Here is a 20903-nt window from a genome sequence, read left to right on the forward strand (position 1 = left end):
GGGACCGGTATGCGGGGCTCCGCCCCATTGTTCCGTGCATAGAGAAACAGAAGCTGTCTGGGGAGGAAGGTGGGCGTGGCATACCGGCCCCGCCCACACCCGACATCAATGCTGAAACTTGACTGCTGCATTCACTCTCCTTGCGGCTGCCCCGGATTGCCCACCAATCATTGGATGTGCTTTATAAATCTTATACTGCTGAGGTATGTAGCCCGAGTTCTCGGCCAAACCCAGGCTTTGGGACTCGGGGCTAATCATTTTAAAAAAGCAACAGGAGACCCGGGGCTTTTGGGGAGCACACTCGGGGCTATAGCCCAGGTCAGCCCCCCCCTGCCGACGCCACTGATGGAGAGTGTCTGTGAGCAGCAATTTTTAAGTTTTGCCACAGATTTTCTATTGTCTTTAGGTCTGGACTTTGACTGGGCCATTCTAACACATGAATATGCTTTGATCTAAATTGTTCCATTGTAGCTCTGGCTGCATGTTTAGGGTCATTGTCCTGCTGGAAGATGAACCTCCGCCCCAGTCTCAAGTCTTTTGCAGACTCTAACAAGTTTTCTTCTAAGATTGCCCTGTATTTGGCTCCATCCATCTTCCCATCAACTCTGACCAGCTTCCCTGTCCCTGCAGAAAAAAGCATCCCCACAACACGATGCTGCCACCACCATGTTTCAAGGTAGGGATAGTGTGTTCAGGTTGATGTGCAGTGTTAGTTTTCCGCCACACATAGCGATTTTCTTTTAGGCCAAAATGTTCAATTTTGGTCTCGTCTGACCAGAGCACCTCCTTACACATGTTTGCTGTGTCCCCTGCAAGGACTTCTTATGGCTTTCTTTTAACAATGGCTTTCTTCTTGCCACGATTCCTTACAGGCCAGATTTGTGGATTACAGGACTAATAGTTGTTCTGTGGACAGATTCTCCCAACTAAGCTGGGGATCTCTGCAGCTTCTCCAGAGTTACCTCTTGGCTGCTTCTCTGAATAATGCTCTCCTTGCCCGTCCTGTCAGTTTAGGTGGACGGCCATGTCTTGGTAGGTTTGCAGTTGTAGAAAATATAAAGGGACAAACCACGCTATGCTAAATGGGACGTATAAATGAATGAAAATGACGAAGCAGCCAGCATAAATTCGTAATAACAAATAAAGTCAATGTAGGTCCATATACAGCGCTAGCACATATCAATATGAATTTGTGTAAAAGAAGAGATGAAATTCCTCCACCAGCTTCCGTGTAAATAAAGAACACCATCCCACCATGAGGCACTCCAATCTCCTTACCAAACAATGGAGTAAAATGGGCAGTTTACAGTGTATCTTTCAGGGTAGGCATCAATCAAGCAGTCAGCAATTAAAAGTAGCAAAGCGATAATGACACTCCAACAGTTGGTCCATGCCTACAGCGTCCCAGGTACTGGCAGCATGGAAATCCAAAGAGATGAGAATGACCCTTAATCCAATCAACTCGACCGACCCCTCCATATGAGCATCACCAAAAGTGAAATGAAAGCCTCATAGTGAAGTCCGTAATCAGGGAGTATATTTATTATAAAGTGTACTTACATAGGTAAAACAAGAACAGTAGACATTCATAAACGCTTCAGCGTGCTTGTGTGTCGTCACAGATGCCTGACTAGTTTCAGCCAATAGGCCATCATCAGAGGCGTGACCTATCCACACAAGTACTCCCTTTTGTCTAGGTCAACAGGAACTGATGTCAGGGTCGGAACTTACGTCACTCTGGCACTGGACATCAAGTTACTGTTACTTCCGCATCATGCGTTCCAGATGCTGGAAGTGTAAGGACATTCCGAGCCTAGGATATTCAGCTACAAAATTTTAGTATGCAATACAAATATTGGAATTCCTTCCCAGTTTCCCCCAAAAAAAGGGATAAATAAAACCTTAAAAGGATGTAATAATAAAAGATAATAATTAAAATACACTGGATAACACCTCATTAGAGACCCGTTATGAGTCTCCAACTGCTGGGCAGAAAATAAAAAAACGCTCCATTTTTGAAAGCAGCCAATATATTCCAAAGGGGAATATAGTGAAATATAAAAAAAAAACATAATAATTAGTATTAAAAATATCATATCTAAAGAGTGAATGATGAATATCTGGATTCCAAATTGTATCAATCAAAAGGAAGATACACAGACAATAAGGGTACTATAATCCAATTATTATTATTAAGCAGTTAACATCCCACTCAACATTAAGCCCATGGGGAACATAACATTTCAAATTATAAATCCAGCGTGTTTCAAGCCTCGAAATTTCATGTCTAACAAAACTTCCCCTCCAATGTGGGGTAAATCTGTAGATGGCAATAAAAGTAGTACCCGCTGGATTTTTACCATGGCATTCCAAATAATGTTTCTAAACACTATGTTTTGGAAATCCCTTCTTTATGTTGGCCACATGCTCACCAATACTAACATTCATGGCCCTAACAGTACGTCCAACCTTCTGTAGGCCACAGGGACAGATGAGCATGTAGACAACATTAAGGGATGTACCGATAAAAAACGTGTCAATGTCAAAAACCTTGGAAGTAACCGCAGATTGAAATTGGCTAACCCGCCATTTAATTGGCTATTAATGTTACAAACCCCACATTTACGACAGGGAAAAAACCCTTTCAATTTGTGGAAAAATGAAACTGTATAGGGGCATTCAAAATGTTTGGGGCTACCTGGAGTTTCAAAGGAGCAACACCCCAAAAGATCACTTTAGGGGAATCAGGAAGGACTGGACCTAACACTCTATCAACTTTTAATACCTTCCAGTGTCTGGCCATTATCTTTTTAATGTCAAAATGTCGCCTAGGGTAGGTGATAATGAAGGCAAAGTTATGTTCCTTCATTTTTCTATTTTGTTGGCCCCTTTATAGGATAACAGCTCTATCCTTGCTCCCTATTTCCATAATTACTCTATTCAGGTCATCTTCTTTGTATCCCTTATCCAGAAATCTATCTTTCAGCACCATAGCTTGTCTAAGGTAGTCATTCCTAAGAGTGCAGTTCCAACTAAGTCAAAGAAATTGGCTCTTAGGGATCAATCTCAGCCAAGACGGATGATGACAACTACCCTGTCCAATAAAGCTGTTCTGGTCTGTAAGTAGAAGTAATTAACCACTTACTGACCGCCCGCCGTCGATTTACGTCGGTCCTTTGACACTAAATAGCGGGGTTATGGCAGCAAATAGCTGCCATAACCCCAGTATTTTTGAAAACAGTGGGCGATCAGCTTTCAGGTAAGGGTGGTCCCAATGGCAGATTCCCTGCGGGATCACCCTTACGGTGCGGCGGAATAGGTGCACCCCCCCCTCCTGTCGCGTCCCGGTCCTTTTTCCCGCTTACCGGACCCGCTGGCAGCGGGGAAAACAATCCGGTCCCGGATCCTCTTAGACAGGAAGTCAAACGTTGTGGCCTAGCAACCGATTTAAAGAGCCAATTTTTTTTTTTTAACCATTTTTTTTTCTTTTTTAGTGTAGTCGTGAGTTCTGAGGTCTTTTTGACCCCTAGATCTCACAATAAAGAGATCCTGTCATGCCTATTTCTATTACAAGGAATGTTTACATTCCTTGTAATAGGAATAAAAATTATAATTTTTTTTTTAAACTGTGTAAAAATAAAAAATAATAAATAAAAAAAAAAAATTAAAGCGCCCTGTCCCTGTTAGCTCGCGCGCAGAAGCGAACGCATACGGAAGCCCTGCCCACATATGTAAACGGTGTTCAAACCTCACATGTGAGGTATCGCCACGATCGTTAGAGCGAAAGCAATAATTTGAGCCCTAGACCACCTCTAACTCTAAGCTGGTAACCTGCAAAAAATTTTAAAATGTCATCTATGGGGATTTTTAAGTACCAAACTTGTCGCCATTCCGTGAGCGTACGCAATTTTTAAGCATGCCATGTTGGGTATCTATTTACTCGGCGTAACATTATCTTTCACATTATGGAAAAAAATTGGGCTAACTTTACTGTTTTCTTATTTTTTTATTTAAAAAAGTGATTTTTTTCCCCAAAAAATTGCGTTTGGAAGACCGCTGCGCAAATACGGTGTGATAAAAAATATTTCAATGATCTCCATTTCTCCAGGGTCTCTGCTAAAAAAATATATAATGTTTGGGGGTTCTAAGTAGTTTTCTAGCAAAAAAAAAATTGATTTTAGCTTGTAAACACCAAGTGTCAAAAATAGGCCTGGTCTTAAAGTGGTTAAAGAACCCTCTCTTACTTCTAAGTTCAAATCCAAAAAATGAATTTTGGATGAACTAGCCTCATATTTCAATGAGATACCCCGGGTATTCTGATTCAACCGATCTATATGCAGATCAAGAGAAGGAAGATCACCATACTCTTTCCATTTTCAGATGATGAACAGTGCTTCGTGAGATGTTCAAAGCTTGGGATATTTTTTTTACAACTTAACCCTGTTTTAAACTTCTACACAACATTATCCCTGACCTGTCTGGTGTGTTCATGACACGATTTGTTCACTAAAGCCCCGTACACACGTACTGATCGTTTGCCGAACGATCGGCCGTCTTTTGTCCGAGGTCTGTTGAAAAGTGCAAAAGACTGCACACGAATTTTGTCGGCCAACAACAGCCGACTGCAGAAGTGATGTCATGTGATGGTTAACTTTCCGTGTGTTTTTTCTTTTCTGAGCATGCTCAGTCTTGCAAATCTGCTGTCTGTCGGCCGAATTCTGTACTGACTGGTGAACAATCGGCCGTTCTGGTGTCGGCATACAAAAATTTTAATGCTTGCACGACAGATTCTGATCGGCCGAAAGTGCGCTGTCGGCTGTCGGAAGCATCATACTAACAAGCCGAAAATCGGCCGATTGTTCGGCGGCCGAACAGTTTCGGCCGACAATCGGTACTTGTGTACGGGCCTTTAGGTTCTCTAACAAACCTCTGAGGGCTTCACAGAACAGCTGTATTTATACAGAGATTAAATTACACACAGGTGGACTCTATTTACTAAATAGGTGACTTGTGAAGGCAATTAGTTCCACTAGATTTTAATTAGGAGTATCAGAACAAAGGGGACTGAATACAAATGTACGCCACACTTTTCAGATATTTATTTGTAAAAAAAAAAAAACATTTTTCATTTTCCTTTTACTTCACAATTATGTGCTTTTTTGTGTTGGTCTATCACATAAAATCCCAATAAAATACATTTACTTTTTTGTTTGTAACATGACAAAATGTGGAAAATTTCAAAGGGTTATGACTACTTTTTCAAGCTATTGTATTGCATCTTCCAGTATTTATTTCTAATTTAAAAAAAAATAACATTTTAAGCTGAGCCCCAGACAGATATAAAGGTATTGGTTCACTAATTTATCATTAAATGTTTTTTTTTTTTTCAAATCGTGTAAGTAGCTGACTTTGACCAGGTCCCAGCCTGTTGCGGACAGGGCTGTGCGGAGCTGAATCAATTTTAGAACTGGATTGACAAATCCCATTCTTTGGCAGGTAAAATTACTTTCAAATATATAGTATATCTGTGTATTTATCGATTTGTCTGGAGTTTAGCTTTAACTTTCTGTATGCTAAGCCTTTGTAACAAATACTGGTGCACTACTTCTTGGGAAGACATTGCATTTTTATACAATAGAACTATTCACCAGCTTACTCTGACAAAAGTGCCTGGGGAAAGTGTAAGGACTGTATTATTTACCTGGTTTAATAGGGCCAATGTTATTGTTAGTACCTTTTCGTATTGAAGAACAAATGTTGACAAATGTCAGAAACTTGGAGAATGTATGACAAGTAAAATTTACAGGTAGGATAATGCTTTCCAGACCAATGTCTGGCAAATGGTTTATAAATATACTCTACTAATTTTGCACATTTGCCAAAATAATGCTGGCCCTACACCTGTGGAATATCATTAGAGAATTGTCGTTTCCAGAACATTTGTTTGATTATTTAGGAGTTAAGGAGACAATTCAACAATCAGTTTCATCAGTGAAAGAAGAAAATTGACAGCTAAAGATGGAAAATTTTAGTTGACTCCAATGGGAACAAATTAATTTCTAATTGTTGAATTCCCTCCTGGGATGAAAAATGTGTAACTAGTTTTATACGCATGCCCTTGTCAAAGTTAATCCAGAAGTAGAACTTCCGTTCAAAGAAGATTGATACATTGACCTGATACTCAAATGGCATCATCAAATGGTCAGACTTTTATACTGTATTTTGTATCAGCACCGAATGTGCTTGCTTTCTTTTTTCCCCCTTTTATTGGTTGAACAAGATGGACTTGTGTCTTTTTTCAACCAGACTATCTATGCTAGCCTCTGTGCCACCACTTTGCAACTTGTTTTCATTTGTGAAGGAAAATTGGGGTATTTTCTATTATAACGTGGGCTTTTGCTTTGGGTGGTTTGACTTTAAGAGTGTGTTTGGGTGGCGGAATATTCTATTTAATCTATTTTGATTCTATTTTGTCTTTCTCTATGACCTTTTTATAGTTTAGAGAGCATGTGGGCAGGTTGAAACAGTTAGTTAGGTGCTTTCCCCGCTGGGAGGGTAGGAGTTTTTGCCTTTCCCGGTTCTTTGGTCAGTTTGGCGGGTTATGCTCTGGGTCCAACCCATTTACCCTGTGACATAAAAATTGGGTCAGTGGTCCGGCATGAGGAGTCCCCCCGTAGATAACCCTCAGGAGTAGGAGGGGGGGAAGAGAAATCGCAGAGAGGGAACTTGGGGGTTGAGGACCCGCACCAGAACCGAGGCCCGTAAGGGATTGAGATTCCAACTTGCAAACATTTATTACTGACCTTTGTCTTTTTTACTGACTATGCTTCTGCTTGATCCTTACCTGCTTATCTGCTACTGGATCCTGTCTTTCTCATCTCCTGGTGGGGGGCTCCTGAGGACTGCGACCTAGTACTACCATGCAGCGAGAATGATCTCCACCATCAGGAGCTCTGGTGAATAATGGTTAGTACTTAGACCACACACCTCAGGTGAACCCATGTCATCCACCAGGGTGACCTGCTCATATACCTGTTCGACTTTGGTCATTGGGTGCTGCTCCATTGCTATAGCTACTTGCCTTAGAGCCTGACTCCAGACTGTGACACAGAGGTTCATAACCTTTTCCACTCTATCTAAATTATCTTTAGACATATGTAGCACCCTCTTTAGGCAGAGGAGCCAGGGTTAGTTTATTTGGAGTTAGTTTGGCAGAGCTCCAAGGGCTGAGTCTCTGTCATCTCCCCCTGGCTTCTAGAACTGCTGGAGATTACCGCTCCAATCTCCCAAAACACATATTGAAAAACTTGATGTTGGCACATCTGCTAAATGCTGCCAGCGCTTGCATAACAGCACACTGGAAGCAGGAATCCCCTCCTACACTCTTTTTGTGGTTTGCCAAAATAGCCAAAGTGTATTCTATGGAAAATATTACTGCCTCTTTGAAAGACCAGGAGGAGAAATGCAGAAGCAGGTAGTTTCTCTGGGCTCTCTTTATGTGTTCCAGAGAGTATGGCGCTGTTCCTGCAGCGGAGGAGTGAGGTTCTACTTTTTTCCCCTCCCTTTTTTATTATTTTCCCTAGTTTATAATTTATCTTGCGCTTCTTGCCTATTATTTTCCTTGGCAGCTCCCTGACCTGAGATGCCTCTTTTTTTTTTGTTTGTGTTTATATTGGAGATATTCAGACAGGGTGTGAAACATTTATTTTTGGCATTGGTGTGTTATCCGAAATGGATACTTCTTATCTTTGTACAGATGGTTCTTACCACATCTATTATGCTGTAACATTACTGGATTGCTCTACTTTTTCTACTGTTGTCATTTGTGCTTTCTGTCCAAAAATATGTAAATAAAGAATGTAGAAAAAAAAAATCTCCTAATGCCTCGAACACACGCATCGATAGTTGGCCGTGAATTTTTGGCCAATGTCCGATCGGCTGATTTTCGGCTTGTTAGTATGATGCTTTCGACAACCGACTCCGACTTTTTGGCCGAACAAAATCTGGTGTGCAGGCTATAAAATTTTTGTTGCCCGTCAACAGAACGGCCGATTTCCCGTCAGTCAGTACAGATTTTGGCAGACAAAAATCTGATGAGCAAGACTGGGCATGCTCAGAGAAGAAAAAACACACGGAAAGTAAACCAGCACATGACATCACTTCTGAAGTTGGTTTTTGTTGGCCGAGAAAATTTGTGTGCAGTCTAGAGCACATTTACACCAACACAACAACACTGGACAAAAGACGGCCGATTGATCGGCCAATAATCGTTGCGTGTGTACGAGGCATAAGATTAGCAGTCAGAAGCCTTATATTTCATTCTACAGATAATGATAAGTGAACCCAGCAAAGCTTGGTTCTCTGCATGTTCTCCAAACCTGTCGGGAAGTTCGTAAATAAGGAACACAGAGCGCCCAAACCCATTGATGTCTATGTGCGACAAATCTTTTTTTTTTTCCTGATCTTTTCAAGGCTTATGCGCAAGCTTTTATTTGAAAAGGGCATGGGTAGCTTGGCACTGTCATTGGGGACATATAGGCCTTAAACCTGCACATATATTTGCAGATACAGTATGATGTACTCCTTCAAAAGTGATAATATTTGTTTACAAACAGTGGGCATGGATCTGTAATTTAGCGCCGGTTCACATTACCGCGACGCTACTTGCAGGGGCGACCTCCGCGCGCTGCTCACCTCCTGTGAGCAGCGCACCGCGACCTCGGAGCGGCCGCCACGGACTTCATAACATTGAAGTCTATGGCGGTCGCCTTCTGGTCGCCCCAAAGAAGATCCGGACCCTTTTTCTAGGTCGGAGCGACTTGTGTCGCTCCTATTAGAACGGGTCCGCAGCTTCCCTATGGGAGGCGACCTGCGGTGACCTGTGAGGCGACCAGGTCGCCTCACAGGTCGCCCCAGTGTGAACCGGCACTTAGGCTCGGGTCACACTGCTGCGACTTGGGATCTGACTTGTGGGACCCCAAGTCGCGTGACATGTGAAATCCTATGTTAGTCAATGAGAGCTGTCCTAATTAGCACTACCGAAGTCACTGCGACTTTAGAAAGCTTCCTGTACTACTTCAAGGCGATTTCTCTCGGAACTTTGCCTCAAAGTAGTACTCAAGTCACCAGAAAGTCTCCGGGCAAAGTCTCACTGTAAGTCACGTGACTTTCAGGTTGCAGCAGTGTGAGCCGAGTCATAGCAGCAGTAGTATTACTGTTCCTTAGGCCCCTTTCAATCTTGTGCGACCTAAAAGTCACACGATTTTACTGCCGTGATTTTTACGTGATTTTGACTGAACTTGAACCAATGGTTGCCTTTGGACCTCAAATGCATTAAAATCGGTCCAAAGTAGTGCAGGGACTACTTTGAAGTCGTTGCGACTTGAAGTCGTACAAATATGAATGGTACTCATTGAAAATCATGGAGTTCGACTTGTCATGCGACTTTGAAGTCCCAAATTGCAGGACAAGACTCACAAGTGTGCGGCTCCCCTGTACACCTGGATAGGAGGGGGGGCAGGGGCACCATATACAGAAATCACTGTCCTCCTTTTTCCTCCTGTAGCTGTAGGAGGAAAATTAAGGAGTTTAGTTCCTCCGTGAGCTGCCCCCGCCACTCCTCCTATCCAGTTCACTTGTGTTCTGCTGTTTCTGGGCCCCTGTGTGCTCCCTGCCCCCCCCCCCCTCCCCACTGTGCTCCCGGCTTTCTCTCTCCCCTCTCCTGCCGGCTGCTGCAGGAGATGTGTCACAATAGAGAACCAGGAAGGGGTCGGTAAATATGTAATTTACCAGCTCCTTCCTTTTCTGAATGGACAGAGTCATAGTCAGTGACATTGTGAAAAAAATGTAATTAAATAATAAAAAAGAATGCAATTAAAATACCAAAAAATAAAAACTACTGACACCAGTGGGTGAACTTTCAGGATTGCAAAGGTCACACTTGCGATAGGGCCCTGGCATTCCACCACCGAGGGGAGGACCCAAGATGGCAGGAAGAGGGCCACTGCAGAACTTGTGAAAGGGTCCCGCTGCAGGACTGTAATTATGGGCCCCACAAAGAGATTAAAGGGCCCCAGAATCTGTGGGAAGAGCCCCAGGCTTGAAAGGAAGGGCCCCGGCCAGGGGTCCGGGGGGCCCTTCATGGTTTCTTGCACCGGGGCCCTGAAGGTCCTAGTTTGACCTCTGGTTATAAAGGTAATTTCTCATAAAGTACAGTGCATACAATGTAGTAGCTTTCAAAAAAGGACTTTTTTCCAGTTATGTTGTTAGTTCCTGACTCTGGCTCCATAATGGCATTATGGCCATGTCAGTTTCAGATTTTGTCTGTGTCTGCTTTTTTTTTTTTATTTACACATGTGCTGCTCGCTGAAAAGTGATCCATAGTGGATCGATTTTTAGAGGACATATGACAGGCAGCTGGGAGGCAATCCGTCTCCTCCTGCTGTTTTGACCATTTAAAGCCTGCAGCACCACGCTGCAACCCCATGCATTACACGTGGTTACGGCACAGCCCATTCATGTGAATAGTTTGAAAGCATTTATATGTGTTTTCTGTATTGCATTTCTTTTGGTTTTGGTCACTGACTGTAACGGATTGCTCACACTTGACTAAATTTCTAACTCTTAACAAATGCTTCCATAGCATTAGTATGAGCATTAGACTCACTATATTGAGCTTTAGTAAGGACGTTACACCGGCATTTTACAAGCGTTAATGGCAAGTTAAAAATGCTCCCCAAACGCCCTATGGGCTATTTTGAAGCGTTTGATGAGCGTTAAGGTGCAATTAACTGTTCCACAAACGCCTATTCCATTAGTAAGCTAATCTTAACACCCCGCCACCACACCGCAACTGCCTGGCAGAGCGTTTGCAAAGTGTTACCATAGACTTGAATGGGAGGCGTTGAAAGGCTTCAAACTCCTCATGGGGCTTTAATTTTGAAGCGATGCTAACGCTTCATGTTTTGATAGTGTGAACAGCACTATATACTGTCCATTATATCATTTTTATAGGCGTTTGAGAGGCATTTTTTTAACGCCTCTCAAATGCCTGCTTTTAATTCCAGTGTGAATTTAGCCTTATGCTGGCCATACACTATACGAAAAATCTTTCAAACTCATTTTCAAAAAACGAACACTCAGCCGTGAGAGCAAAAGATAATGCCATCATGTAATGACCGATAAATGGTTCAATGGACATAAATTAATTTTTTGTTCGTTTGTTCCCATATACCTCGTGAAAACAGTTTGGATGAGAAGCACTTTAACCTTTCAATGTATTGTTCGTTCAGCAGAAAATTTCCAAACCTGTCCTTCGTTTTTTTTTTTCGGCTCAAAAACGGCACAATTGATTACCCATTTGTGCCCATTAACTGGCCGAAAAACGAACAAACTTTCCAAATGACCGAATTTCAGCCGATTTTTCGTATAGTGTATGGCCAGCATAAGAGCCAGTTCACACTACCAAGACCAGAAAGTCGCCCCATGAAGGAGCAGCTTTTTAGCGCGACTTTAGCGTGACTTTGAAGAGACTTTTTAAGAGACTTTGAAGAGACTTAAATGATAGGCGACTTTGTCTGTGGGGAAAGCATGGGTAATCTTCTTCCTGGAATGTCTGATCACAGTCGCTTGAAAATATATAAGGATCCGACTTAGAGGCGACTACCATTGAAGTCTATGTGCACAAGTCGGATAGAGGTCGCCTTGAAGTAGTGCAGGAACCTTTTCTGAAGTCGGAGCGACTTCAGTAGTGCATATTAAGACGGCTCTCATTCATTTACATTGAATTTGTCATGACAAGCGACTTGGGGCGAACTGAGGTCGCACAAGTGGCGTCCCAAGTGGGAGTAGTGTGAACCGGGTCTTAGTCTACTTCAAATGTTTCTTTTTTTTTTTTTTTTCTAACAAATGATCTATGTTTACTAGCTGATTTAGGTCCACAGTGTAAAGTACTGTTATGCCTCTAGTGAGCAAACATGTCAAAACGCTGCTTGCCATGAGCACTATAGGTGTTCTGCATTTAGAGGGTTATTAACCTCTTGCCGACCGCCCACCGTAGTATTACTGCGGCAGGGCAGCTCGGCTGCGCAAAATCACGCAGTACTATGTGATTTCGTGAACAAAGTTTTGGCGGGCCGCCAGGGCTGCGCTCCTGCTGTATTTAGACACAGCGGGAGGTGGGCCGCGAGAGAAGCGGGAGGCGGGCCGCAGGAGAAGCAGCGGCCATCGCAGCCTTCCTCCCGCGATCGTCAGATAAACTGACAAAAGACCCGCCTGCTTATGTAAACAAAGCAGGCGAGTCTTCTGTCAGACAGGCAGGGAGAGATCAGAAGTTTCAGCTAAGCTGATACCCCGATCTCTCTGTGCCTGTCACAGAACCCTTCCCATACACAGTTAGTAATCACATTTAAGTACACATTAACCCCTTTGATCACCACCAGTGTTAACCCCTTCCCTGCCAGTGTCAGTTATACAGTAACAGTGCATAATATTTAGCACTGATTACTGTGTTAATGTCACTGGTCCTCAAAAAGTGTCAAAAATGTCAGTTAGGGGCCCGATCTGTCCGCCGCAATGTCACAGTCCCGCTAAAAAGTGCTGATTGCCGCCATTACTAATAAAAACAAAAAAATAATTAAAAATTCCAAAACTCTATCCTGTCGTTTGTAAACGCTATAACTTTTGCGCAAACCAATTAAAATACACTTTTTGGGATTTTTTTTTTACCAAAATAAATGTAGCAGAATCCAAATTGGCCTAAACTGATAAAAAAATTAGATTTTTAAAAAATTTATATTGGGAATGTTTTATAGCAGAAAGTAAAAAATATGGCGTTTTTTCCAAATTGTCGCTCTTCTTTTGTTTATAGCGCAAAATCTAAAATCCACAGAGGTGATCAAATACCACCAGAAGAAAGCTCTATTTGTGGGAAAAAAAGGACATCAATTGTATTAGGGTACAGCGTCGCACAATTTTTCGTTAAAGTAACGCAGTGCTGAATCGCAAAAAATGGCCTGGTCATTAACCGCTTGCCGACCGCCAGCAAGTACATTTACTGCGGCAGTCAGCTCCTCCTGGGCAAAGTGATGTAGTACTACGTCGCTCACCCAGGAGCCTGTAGGGGTTGAGCGTGCGCCGCCGGACGCGCGCTACCACCCTCGCTCGTTCACGGCCATCCCCGCGCGAGTGACCGGCGGCTCCGATGTCCGCCGGCCACTCGTGATCTCCCGCTGGAGAGGGAGAAAGGCAGGCGGCTAATGTAAACAAAGCCGCCTGTCATTCTCCCTGGTGTAACTGCTATGTAGGATCGTATGTCTCTGTGGTTACATCACAAGCCACGCCCCTTTACAGTTAGAAGCACGCCCCTAGGGACACACTTAACCCCATGGATCTCTAATAACTTTAGCCCCTTCCCTGCCAGTGTCATTATTACAGTAACAGTGCATATGTATAGCACTGATTATTGTAGTAATGTCACTGGTACCCCCAAAAGTGTCAAAAATGTTAGTCAGGGGTCCGATCTGTCCGCTGCAATGTCGCAGTCCCGCAAAAAAATCGCAGATCGCCGCCATTACTAGTTAAAATAAAAAACAATAAAAATGACATAAATCTTTCCCTTAGTAAACGCAATAACTTTTGCGCAAACCAATCAAAATATGCTTATTGCGATTTTTTTTACTAAAAATATGTAGCAGAAAACAAATTAACCTAAAATGTTAAAAAATTTTGATTTTTACATTTTTTGGGGGGAATTTCATATAAAAAAATGTGAAAAATATTGCTATTTTTTCAAAATTGACGATCTTTTTTTGTTTATAGCACAAAAAATAAAAATCGCACAGGTGATCAAATACCACCAAAAGAAAGCCCTGTGTGTGGGGGAAAAAAAGGTGACAAATTTAATTTGGGTACAGCATTGCACGACCGCGCAATTGTCTGTTAAATTCACGCAGTGGGCGAATCGCAAAATAGGCCCTGGTCTTTGAGCATGCCCAGTCTTGCTCATCAGATTTTTGTCTGCCGAAATCTGTACTGACTGACGGAAAATCGGCCGTTGTGTTGACGGCCAACAAAGATTTTATAGCCTGCACACCAGATTTTATTCGGCCGAAAAGTCGGAGTCGGTTGTCGAAAGCATCATACTAACAAGCCGAAAATCGGCCGATCGGACGTTGGCCAAAAAATTCCTGGCCAATAATCGATGCGTGTGTACGGGGCGATAGAATCGTTATTTTAGTTATTTCACTGCAATTTCCAAATCTCATAGGACTTAGCAAAAATGACTATTTTTTCAAAATCTAGATCTTTATCATGGTGTGTTACAAAATATAAACATTTTTATGTTCCCAGTTGTAAATCTTCCGTTGATTCACTGTAAACCCGATGCAATATAGATAATTCTTCTATTGTACTTCTTCCTTTGATGGGGTATCATTTATCAGACAAAAGAGAAAGCATGTCTGTGTCATTTGGCAGGAACTGGTGTTTGTGACATCACCACTCTTATGTTACAGGATTTCCTCCTCATATGAGGAAGAAGTGTAGGCAGCAGGATCTAAACACTGCCAGATGTAATTAGTGTAAAGGGTTCTGTAAATATGGAACTATTTCAGTATAATTAACAAGTCCTTTAAATTGTGAAAAGGACCTCCACCCAATGTTTTCATTTCAACTTTTGATAAGGGTCAATGGTGCAGAGTGTGTGGGTGATGATTTGTTCTTACTGGAATTTAGCATAACTAAAGTTAAAAAACACAATTTTTTACATAGTCTCTTAGTTACATAGTTGGTCAGATTGAAAAAAAAAGACACAAAAAAGGTAATCTAGTTCACCCAACAGAAAAAAAAAAGTGTATACACTATATTGTCGAAAGTATTGGGACGCCTGCCTTTACACGCACATGAACTTTAATGGCATCCCAGTCTTAGTTCGTAGGGTCCAATATTGAGTTGGCCCACCCTTTGCAGCTATAACAGCTTCAACTCTTCTGGGAAGGCTGTCCACAAGGTTTAGGAGTGTGTCTATGGGAATTTTTGACCATTCTTCCAGAAGCGCATTTGTGAGGTCAGGCACTGATGTTGGACGAGAAGGCCTGGCTTGCAGTCTCCACTCTGATTCATCCCAAGGTGTTCTATCTGGTTGAGGTCAGGACACTGCAGGCCAGTCAAGTTCCTCCACTTCCAACTTGCTCATCCATGTCTTTATGGACCTTGCTTTTTTCAGTGGTCCAAATCATTTGGCATCATTCAGGAGAGTAGGGCGGGTCCATTGCGTCACAGCGTCACTTCCGGTTTGAGACTCCACCGCCGTGGAATGCGGAAGCTTCCCGGCGATTGCAACTGATGCGAGGCAGCTCCCACGGCTTCTCATAGTGAGTGGATGCTACGTTCTTTTTCTTCAGTTTATCATTTATACTTCACGAGGTTCCCCCTTTCTTTTTTCCCCATATGGAAACTCGCCAATTGGTACTTGGTTGATTGTGGAGGGGGACCTTTGAAGATCCATCTTGCCTAACTTTCGTTTAGGGCAGGTTGTATATACAGCGCGACACCTAGTGGTCACACAGGTGATTGCAGCTGATTTTTCATTTTATTTTTGGTTTATTCATTTACAAGGGATTATTCCCTGATTTCACTCTACTTCACTTATATGGTTTCTACTGGCATGTTGCACCTTTGATAGTAACAGTGCCAGGAATATTCACCAATATTTGATTTTTTATTTCTATAGTGGATTGATTTAATTACTTGTTTATCACAATAAAAACACTGTCTATGTTATTTATTTATTTAGTTATTGCACTCCAGCACTTTCTGGGTTTTATCTATCATACACCAGGATATTTTACCTTTTTACTTGTACCCACTTGATACACAGTATATATAATTTTTTAACCCTTTCGGTTTTATGGGACACATCCTCTAATTTTTTATTGATTATAAGAGATTGCACTTTATTACTATTTAACTATTTATTTGCACAAGGTAGCGCCGTTTACAACCTTTCTCTGCACTTCACATATATCTTGACCCCTTTTGGGGTTTGGTTGTTGGCCGCTTACACCTGTTAGTCCTTCACGCCTCACCGCACACTCCATAGCGCTGGTCAAATTCTGCTTTTACACATTCAGGAGAGTGCACAATTTTAAAGTGTGACATGTTAGGTATCTATGTATTCGGCATACCTTTTATATTTTAGCAAACAATTGGGTATTATATTGTGTTTATATTGTGTTTATATTGTGTTTTTGTGCATTAAAATTCACTAAAGGGTTTTTTTTTTCTCAAAAAAATTGCATTTAAAAAACCACTGCGCAAATACTGTACATCATAAGAAATTGTAACACCCACCATTTTATTCTCTAGGGCCTCTGCTTAAGAATATATAAGGCTTTGGAGTTCTAAGTAATTTTCTAGCAAAAAAAAAGCTGATTTGTACACATACATAAAGTGTCAGAATAGGCTTGGGAAGCAAGTGGTTATAGTAATTGTACAATCAAATTTCACCTGCAATGATCATCTCAATATTCTGTCTAAATTACTTTCTAAAGTGTATGTTAATGCAACAAAAAATAAAATGAATTTATTCATAGAAAAATGTTTGTTTACCTTTAATATGCCATCATCTTTTCTACAGTGCTGTCACTTAGGCAGGTGGATCCCAACAATATTGTTGGGATCCTTCAAAAGCCTGGAGCAGCTCTGTGATAGTAAGCTTTAGCCTTCTGTTTGCTGATTCTGGGTCTCAGAAAAGCACTAGTAAGTGCACTCTTGTGGCCCAGAAGAGAAGAATGCCCAAAAAAGCTTTGGCCATACATCTCTTTTAAACAGCTGTGATTAGAAACAGCTGATCACGTGGTAAGGAGCCGCTGTGATTGGCTCTTTTCCCCGATCACAGGTCATGCCTGGTGCGCACTGCAGGGGGCGGGGTGCTGGGAGGACGTCATATGACGCCCTCCCAGAACTGGAGGAACGTGCTGTAGCGTCATTTGCCTATAGCATGGTCGGCAAGTGGTTAAATTAAATACAAAATATCTTTCTAAATGTCAAATATTGACTTTGTTTATTTGTCTTTTTTTATTGGTTGAAGAAGCGTATGTAGTAAGCTCTGGAGCAAATGAAAATTGCAGTCTATTTGCCTTAAAGCGGAGTTCCACCCAGTGAACGTTTTTTTTTTAATAAAAATAACCCTGGGACAGTCAGGGCTAGTACATTCCACAATGGATAGCCTCTGATCTGTCCCGGGTTGCACTTACCTTTTAGAAGAAATACTTACCTTGAAAATGTATTCTCCAGCGCTGCCATCTCAGGTGTGGGCAGCTTGAAGCCAGCGCGATCCTCTTCTGTCCTCTTCGGTCCCACGATGCACTGCACCGGCCCCGCCGTCACTTCCGGTGCCGCAGCGTCATCCCTGCACAGCTTCTGGGCATGCCCAGAAGCTGTTTTGCAAGGTATGACGGCGCCTGAACCGGAACTGACGTCGGGGCCGGTGCAGGCGCATTGATTCCTGGGAGCGATGACGTTGAGCTCCCAGGAATCATTGCATGCCAGAAAGTGACAACTCGCCGTGGCCGCCGAGGGGAGGAAGAGGAAGTAAGGTAAGTATATTTTCTTCTAAACGAGGTAAGTAAAAAAAAAAAAAAAAAATTGCGATTATCCATTTGTTTTTCAGGTGACCCGGAGCAAGAAGATGGAGGTAAGTTTAATTTTAGGGTGGAACTCCACTTTAAAGTAGAAATATAGGCACAACTTTTGGATAGAGTAAGGAAGGATTATAACCTATGACATTTTTTGTTTTTCATTTTTTGCCATCTGTGTCCCCATTGGTAGATGTATTACTTTTCTGGGGACAACCCCAAATTTGGGATTTTATTTTCATTTCACTTTCAATGACAATGGTAAACAGGAGAAATAGAGAGGATGAATCTCCCTAATGGGGACACAGGCAGCAATAAAATCCCGACAGGTGTTCTAATCCACCTCCACGCTACCCAATAGTGAAACATAAATTCCTTTAGTTATTCTTTAAGTAAATCAACCCAAATGATTTCTATATTTCCATATTTAGGTTTATATGCATAAGGCTCGCCATATATTATACAATTTTCTTGTCAAAATTTCCTTTAGATTTACTAAAAACCATTTAATATGAGGTCAAATCTAAACACTTTCAATTTGTATGCAATCAGGCCGGCCCTTGCACTACATAGTTTAAGGTAAATCTAAAGGGAATTGAACAAGAAAATTGTATAATGTATGGCCAGCCTTATTGTTGGGAGAACTGATCCAAAAAGGCAGAAACTACTCCAAATTGCCTATTACATTTTTACATTTCTTAAATAACACATGCCTGACCATTAGCTAATTACTGCATACATTAAATTATTTATTTTCTTCTGTGAATTGAGATTAACTCCTTTTCATGCGTTTTTGTGCGTTTTGCAGTAAATGCCACAAAGCGGTCTAGTGAACTGACAGTTTCAGGATCGCATGCAATATGTAGGCATAATGTGTCCTGACAGCTAAATATCTCATGTGACTTCATTCTGTGAGTGGAGCCCATTGGGGGGAAATTCAGTAAAGCTGGTGCACCACATTTCTGGCATTAATCCCACGTGTTAAAATATTGCACCAAATTCATGAAGTATTTGCAACACTTTTGTTTCTGACAGTGGCCCAAATTCAGATAGTTCTACAATGTGCCACTTTTGGATTGTGTTGCATTGAATGCGCCAAATGTAAAAGTGGAGCTAATTAAGACCAACTCTCTTTTGGTGCAAACCAAGAAAAACTGGCTAAGATATTGCAAAAGTGTCTCTTGTGTATTCTAAAAGTGGCGCAGCATGAGCCAAATTCAAGTACAAGTTCTAGACAGGTATTGGAATTTGGTGCATTCCTCACCACTTTTAGAATGCATGAGACACACTTTCACCAAATCTTTTTACATTCTGCAGACTGTCTCCTCCTATCTGTCTTCACCCTCTGGGAAGTTGTTTCTATGTACCTGTAGGCCTACGCTAGACTCATGCCCCGTACACACATTCCGATTATCGTACGATAATCGCATGACTAAAGTTTCGTAATTGTTGTATGTTACTAAAATCAAAAGCAACTCTGCGTACAAACCATCCGACTTTCTTCGTACGATTCACTGACCAAGTGTATTTTTCATAGCTACGTAACGGAAGTGATGTATATACGTCTGACCACTGCGGATTATTTTACTGTTTTTGATCATGCGTGGTATTTGTCGATCGACTTTTAGCGTACGTACGACAGAAGTTTTCCTGTTTGTCCCTTCGGATTTTATTGGACCAACTGTCGTGATCGGCTAGCGAAAGCTGTGTACTAACGATCAGATTATCGTGAGACCAGGTCGAAAGCGAGTTTTGTCGTACGATAATCGGAACGTGTGCATAACGGGGCATAACAATGGCAAGGCACTCCTCTGCTCCTCCCGCCTTCATTTTGCAAGCTAACAGACTGACTCAAGACTACACTGTTCATTGTTAACCATTTAAGCCCCGGAGGATTTGGCTGCTCAAAGACCAGGCCCTATTTTGCGATTCGGCACTGCGTGACTTTAACAGACAATTGTGCGGTCATGCGACGCTGTACCCAAATTAAATTGATGTCCTTTTTTCCCCACAAACAGGGCTTTCTTTTGGTGGTATTTGATCACCTGTGCGATTTTTATTTTTTGTGCTATAAACAAAAAAAGAGCAACAACTTCGAAAAAATAACAATATTTTTCACATTTTTTTATATGAAATTCTCCAAAAACAAAATGTAAAAATCAAAATTTTTTAACATTTTAGGCCAATTTGTTTTCTGCTACATATGTTTGGTAAAAAAAATCGCAATAAGCGTATTTTGATTTGTTTGCGCAAAAGTTATTGCGTTTACAAACTACGGGAAAGATTTGTCGTTTTTATTGTTTTTTTTTTAACTAGTAATGGCAGCAATCTGCAATTTTTTTTGCGGGACTGTGACATTGCGGTGGACAGATCGGACCCCTGACTGACATTTTTGACACTTTTGGGGGTACCAGTGACATTACTACAGTAATCAGTGCTATAAATATGCACTGTTACTGTAAAAATTACACTGGCAGGGAAGGGGTTCAATTATTGGTGATCAGTGGGTTAAATGTATCCCTAGGGGCGTGATTCTAATTGTGGGGGGTGTGGCTTGTGATGTAACCACAGAAACATACCATCCTACATAGCAGGATCGCATAGCCTCTGTGCTTACATCAGGGAGAATGACAGACGGCTGTGTTTACATCAGCCATCCATCCTTCTCCCTCTCCTGTGGAAGATCGCGAGTGGCCGGTGGACATCGGAGCCGCCGGTCACACGCGCGGGGATGTCAGTGAACGAGCGGGGGTGGGAGCGCGCCTCCGGCGGTGCGTGCTTGCCCCCTACAGGCTTCTGGGTGAGCGACGTAGGTCGCTTTGCCCAGGAGCGGCTGCCTGCCGCAGTAAATAGTCGTGTGGCGGTCGGCAAGTGGTTAAAGTATAACTAAAGGCAAAACTTGTTTTAAGCTTTGGATGGAGTGGAGAAGAATTAGAACCCCTGTCAGGATTTTATTGCTGTCTGTAACCCTGTTAAGGAGATTTGTACTCTTAATTTGTCCTGTTTATCATTATCATTGAAAGGGAAAGTAAAAGAAAATCCCAAATTTTGGATTGTCCTCAGAAAAGTAAAAGCAGGGAAATGTTCAAACGGGAACACTAGTTCTGATGATCTGGGGGTCCCCAAGGAATCCCCTTTATGTGCAGGGATTTCCTCCCACTTCCTGTTTGGCTATGGGACAGGAAGTGAAATCTCCTCAACAGGACACAGGCATAGTTGCCAACATTTGAAATACATTTCCAGGAACACTTTGCAGCACAGCTATCA

The 20903-nt window shown here is 42.0% G+C and overlaps 1 protein-coding gene across 2 annotated transcripts in view; it reads left to right on the forward strand.

Annotated features, from left to right (window-relative positions):
* PLCB2 (phospholipase C beta 2) overlaps window positions 1–20903 on the forward strand; it is a 354260-nt gene that overhangs the window by 14306 nt on the left and 319051 nt on the right. The window lies entirely within an intron of this gene.

This window comes from Pelophylax lessonae, assembly GCF_965119305.1.
Source record: "Pelophylax lessonae genome assembly, chromosome: 13".
NCBI classification, from domain to species: Eukaryota; Metazoa; Chordata; class Amphibia; order Anura; family Ranidae; genus Pelophylax; species Pelophylax lessonae.